The following is a 6,000-nucleotide window of genomic DNA, read 5'->3' on the forward strand; positions in this document are numbered from 1 at the left end:
CACTGATTCTGAAGTGGATGAAATAACAGACAATGAATTCAAATAAATGATTATAAGAATGAACAACAAATGTAAAGATGCCACAAATAAATGTCTGAATGAATTCTAAGTCAATACAAGTAAACATCTGAGCAAAATTAGTAAGATAAAGCAGGATCTGAAGTAGGAATTCAATAAAGATATACAAATCCTGAAAAAAATCAAACTACAAGACTAGAAATGAAAAACTCAATAAGGCAAATAAAAAACTCAGTTGAATGCTCACCAATGGACTAAGCATATTTTCTTAACCACTATGTAAAGTGTCCTCAAATTGCAAGTGAGTTTAAATAGTGATGGAACTTTTTTAAATAAGTATTTATTTAAATGGATATCACAATATGGTAGGGTTTATGGGGAGTGGGGCAGAGAAAAATCAGATTTAGGAAATAATATTGTATTCTAATCATTATTACTCTTAAAAGATTACAAAGTGACCGCACATACTTGGTTACATCTGGAAAGATAATTGCTGAGCCTTGTTCTTAAAAGTTATCTCAAATCGGAGGTCGTTGTTAAACATCAGGATAGGCAATGTAGGGTAGATTGGAGTTGAAAATATGAAGTGTAACTTTACATGGAAATTAGCCTCTAAGGCTGATGCAGTTGTTCAAGTGGTGGAGTGCCTGCCTAGCAAGCCCTGATTTCAAACCCCAATACTGCCAAAAAAAGAAAGAAAAAAAGAAGGGTGGGAAGGCGGGAGGAAGGGAGAGGAAGAAAGGAAGGCAACGAAGGAAGAAATAAACTAGCTTTTAAATCATACTACTTTTTAAAACCTATTTTATTCTGTTATATAATATAATTACAGTACCAATAAACTGATTCTTATTGTAGATGTCAGCATATATGTTAATGTGAGGGATACCATGGAGTTCAGTAATGTCAGATTCTGCCAAGAGATCTGGAACTGACAACAGGAAAGCTCAGTTTTGGTTGAGTTTTCTGACTGCAAAGGAACCATCAATTTCCCTTTCTTTTTTGTTTTTTTTGTTTGTTTGTTTTTCAGGCTGGCCTTGAACTCACTGTGTGGCCTTAAATTTGAGATCATCCTGCTTCAGCCCCAAAGACTGGAATTCCTTCTTTCATAAAGTACAAAGTAATCATTAACCATTTGATACTGAACAAAGTGGGATGACAGAGGTGATTAGGAAACTCATTAAGCAAACCTACGACATTCCTACTGGAATATGCTATGAGTTAACTAAATCTTGTTACAGATTCATGTGAAAATCTAGGTTACATAACTGTGGGATTTTTGTTGTTGTTTTGCTGTAGCATCAAGAAAACAACAAAAGTTTACTTGACCCCAATTTCTCTCTAACTACTACTTCATTTTTGCAGCAAAATTTCTTTATGGCATTTGTCTCATTTCTTCTCCTTTCATCCTCCCTCCCTCCCTCTCTCTCCCCCTCCCTCTCTCCCGCCCCCCTCTCTCTCTCTATCTCTTTTTGTGGTTCTGGGGATTATGCACTAGACCAGAAAGTACTTTACCACTTAAGTCTTGTCCCAGCATCTTTGCTTGTATTTTGACTTGAGATAGGTGCTCATTAACTTTGTCTGGGCTGGCTACAAACTTAGGATCCTCCTTCCACCATGTACTAAGTAGCCGGGACTACAGTCCTCATTGTACTTATGCTCTTAGCCTCACTTAATGCAATTTCTTTACTTGCTGCTAGGATATTACACTTAATTTTTTTCCTATCTCAGTGGCTGCTGCTTTTCATTCTCCTTTCTTCATTCATCTTCTTTCTTCTGATTTTTTTTTCCACTGATACTTGGGCTTGAACGGACAGCTTCACACTTGCTAGGCAATCACTTTACAACTTGAGCCTTGCCTCCACCCTATTTCTTCTGATTCTGAACATAGGGCTCAATCCTTGGTTCTTTCTTCTTCTTTACTTACACTCAGTACTTCCATGACATAATGGCTTTAAATACTATCTCTATACCCAAAACTTCCAGTTTATATCTCAAGTCAAAACTGTCTTCTGAACTTCAATGTCTTTACTTATAGCTTAGTAGACTTCACTTGGTTGGCTAAAAGTATATGAGGTAAACAGCATGTTCCAAACAAAACATTCCACCCCTACAACTTACATGACTAATGTGTTTTCCTATCTCAAGTGATAGCAATTTCAGCTTTTTTCAAGCCTGGGCAAAGACCTGGAAGTCATCTCTACTCCTCTTTTATCTCATATCCCATTTCCAGTCCTTCAAGACATATTTAGAATCTGATCATTTCTCAAAGAGTTCATTAAGCTTCTGGAAAATGGCATGAGCCATTTTGAAGACAGTAACAGTTTCTTGAAGGATTTATTGTGCCATGAAGTAGTTTATATTTTGGATAATATGACTAAATAAATACCATTTTTAATGATCATACCTAATCTGCATGTCCCCTCCAAAACGTGATCCTAAGGAAGAGGGAGCAAGGCCAAAAAAGCATCCCTAAAACTATAGGTGGGAATAAAAGACTGGGCAGAGGAGAGAAGCAGGTGTTAGAATCTTCCTCACATGGCTTTGATGGAAACTTGCAAGAAAGCCAAAAATTGAGAGGCTATTTAAAAAGAAAAGGTGTTAACTTTCATTAGTGATGTCTCAACTTTCTGTTTTATAATAAAATTCCTAAGATAATCAACTTGTACAGAGAGGTTTATTTTGGTTACTGGTTTCAGAGGTTTTAGTGCATGGTCACTTGACACCATTGCTTTTGGGCCTGTGGTGAGGTAGCAGCTCAGAGCAGGCAGTGCATGACAGAGCAAATCTTTTTACCTTTTAATATCACCACAGTAGGGGTGAGATTTCAATATGAATTTTGGAGGAAAACAAACATCCACAGACCATAGCAAATAAAGCAAATGTGTTTAGCAGTAGGGCAAATGTTACCCTGGTGTTTGTAGCTGACATAGCTGATTCATAATACAGCAATAAATTGATGCCGCTGGAAATTTTCATTGCTTTATGACCTTTATGAGAAGAAAAACAGCAGACTTTTACACTAGAATTGTAGAACCCTTGGACTAAACCAACCACCCACACTTGTAGAATTTAAAATCCTCCTTTCTCACACATATTTTCAATAGTCCTTAAAGTTCCTGTTTTCATCTGGAGATCTTTGTTTTTTTTAAAAAAATGATGTCATCATAGCTACATTCTGGTTATCTGGTTAATGTTTGAGCATGTTCAATTTTCTGTAGATAAGATAGACATAATGGGTGGTCTACAGCCTCGTCTGTACTGAGCCATTAGTGAAATAAGAACCAGTAGAGCAGAGAGAGTGATGTAGAGTGCAGTAGAGCACTTTACAAACTTTTAAAAACCACTCTGTATCACAAAAAAATGTATTTTGTATCCCAAACTATACCTTACATAAAAGCAAAGTTATCTACTGTGATTTGGAAATGCGTTTGCAGTAGGAGTGTTTCTTGGTAATGAACTGACATACTCTATTTCCTACTCTATAAAGTAAGATATAGATTTTATATATATACATACATAAATACTTAAAACGTGTTGTTCATATCACTGGAATAGTGACTACACGCTGGCTTCTAAACAATGACTGCTACAGAGGGTTAGGGCCTGAGGGTTTTAGCCCTATTTCCAGCATCAATTCCAGCTGCCTCCCAAAAGTCATCCTAAATAAGCATACAATTTGTATTAGTTTTCTATTGGCATAACAAATTACCCCCAAACACTTAGTTCTTAAAAATTACAGGCATTAATAATCTCACACTTTTTGTGTGCCATAAATTGAGCAGCTTAGCTGGACAATTTTGGCTCTGAATCCTTCCGGAAATTGTTAATAAGAAGTTGGTGGGGGCTATAGTCACCTACAGGCTTGAATGAGCCTGGGCTCCCAAGCTCACTCCATGACTGCTGCCAGATACCTTGGTTCCTTGGCATGAGGACCTTTCCATAAGGCTCTTCATGACATGGTAGCTGACTTTCCTAGAATGAGTTACTCAAGAAGATACCAGGGAGAGGAGATGGAAAAAAGAAGCATAGCAGAGAGAATAACTTAGCCTTCTCAGTGCCTTTTATAACTTAGCCTAGAAATGCCATAGCATCACTGCTGCCATATTCTACTAATCACACAGACTACTACAATAAAATAAGATAGGAGACAAAACACAGACATGTTTCCTGGGAGATAAGGGATTGTTGTGAGTTATATTACTTGTACAGTCCAAGAAAATATACCTTTAAGACAAGTTCCCATGATCACCCCCTACTTTTAGCCAGAGTTTCAGGCCTAAGACCTTTGTATAGAAATTCTAGAACAACACACACAAACCTCCAACCTTACAATCCCAAAACTATAGATTTAAATTCTTCTAGAATTTACTAGCTGGTTATCAGACACAAAGATACTTTCTGACTCTCTTTCTTCATTTAAAAGTGGATATAAAAAAAATCTTCACAAACATTGTGAAGAATAATGAAGTTGTGTGAAATATCTGTCATATACAGGCATTCAAAAACCAAAGTTATCACAGCAATCAAATGGGAAACACAAGCTACTAAGTTGATAAGAAATAATAGTATAAGTTGTGCTTTGAGCAGCTATATATCTTGGTAGATATAGGTATAAATTGTCATAATTACATGATGCTAAACTATTTTAGCATCCTTCATGTTTATAGTATCACCTCTGACATAAAAGTAACTGTGATAAATGATTTTTACCAGAAAATTATATTTGAAAATAGAACAATGAGTTCAATTAAGAAAAATATTTTTAAAAGGCAAAATCCATAAGTTAGATAGAAAATAAGTGACAGTACATCTTCTGCTTGCTTGGGAACTCACTGGCTCACATGATGACCCATTTCATCTTAGCAAAATTCTAATTATACAAAAATTTAGCTTTATATTAAACCCAAATATGTTCTGCTCTAGTTCTACATATTAGCCCTTGTTCTTCACTATAGTATTGTAGAAATTAATCCTTCATAACGTAGGTCTTCAAGTGATTAAGAACAAAAATATGTCCTGCCCTGCATCTCATCCCACCCATTAACTCTGCTTCTACAAGTTAAGTAACACTGTTCCTTTTATAGATCTGCATGTGCCATGATTTTGAGTCCTTTCCCTTTTCTTAAGTCAATTTCTCTTCTGAACAGATCTTGCTTTCATAATCCCTTTGAAAAGTTTGTTACCTTGAACTAAGCACAATACCCCAAGTGCTGGTAATTTTTACCAGTGAAAAATGGAATAAATTTATTATTCACTACACCTCTTTGCTATGTTTCTAGTATTACTGTCCTCAGAGTCATTATTATCTTTTAAAATGAGTGGATTTTGTTTAAGAGCAGTTTTAGGTTTCCAGAAAATTTGAACATAGAAAATTCCTAAGTTTTCCCATTTATCCCTATTAACATTTACAACAAAGTAAAAAACTTATTATGGTTGATAAACCAACACTGATACATTTCATTAACTAAAAATCATAGTTTATATTAGAATTTGTGTGTGTGTGCTATACAGTTCAATGAATTTGACAAATGCATATGTCATATGTCCACCATTATAGTATCATACAGAAAAGTTTCTCTACTGAAACATCTCTTGTGTTCACCTATTTGTCCCTCACTTCTTCTCCTGAGTATAAAATGAAATTCCTGGCAAATGAAAAGAATGGCTAAGCAGCCTATTCCCACTCCTTCTGGAGTTTCATATTTGTTACAGAAAGGGGAGAATGAAAATTTCTCTGGCTATTGTAAGCAAAGAAATTTCATATCCTTTTGATTTCATTCATTCTGCTGCAGTCTTGCAACTGAATGTTTGTTTGACTTAGTAGCTTTTCATTTACTGAGCATGAATTTAATTTCTTCCAGAATTCCTATATCTTTATTGAATTCCCCTTTCATGCCTTGCATTGTCTTTGTTATTTCATTTAGTTATTTATTATGGCCTCCTTGAGTTCATTCAAATGTTTATTTGTATCCTTTTTGAGTT

This window comes from Castor canadensis, chromosome 5 (assembly GCF_047511655.1).
Source record: "Castor canadensis chromosome 5, mCasCan1.hap1v2, whole genome shotgun sequence".
NCBI lineage: Eukaryota > Metazoa > Chordata > Mammalia > Rodentia > Castoridae > Castor > Castor canadensis.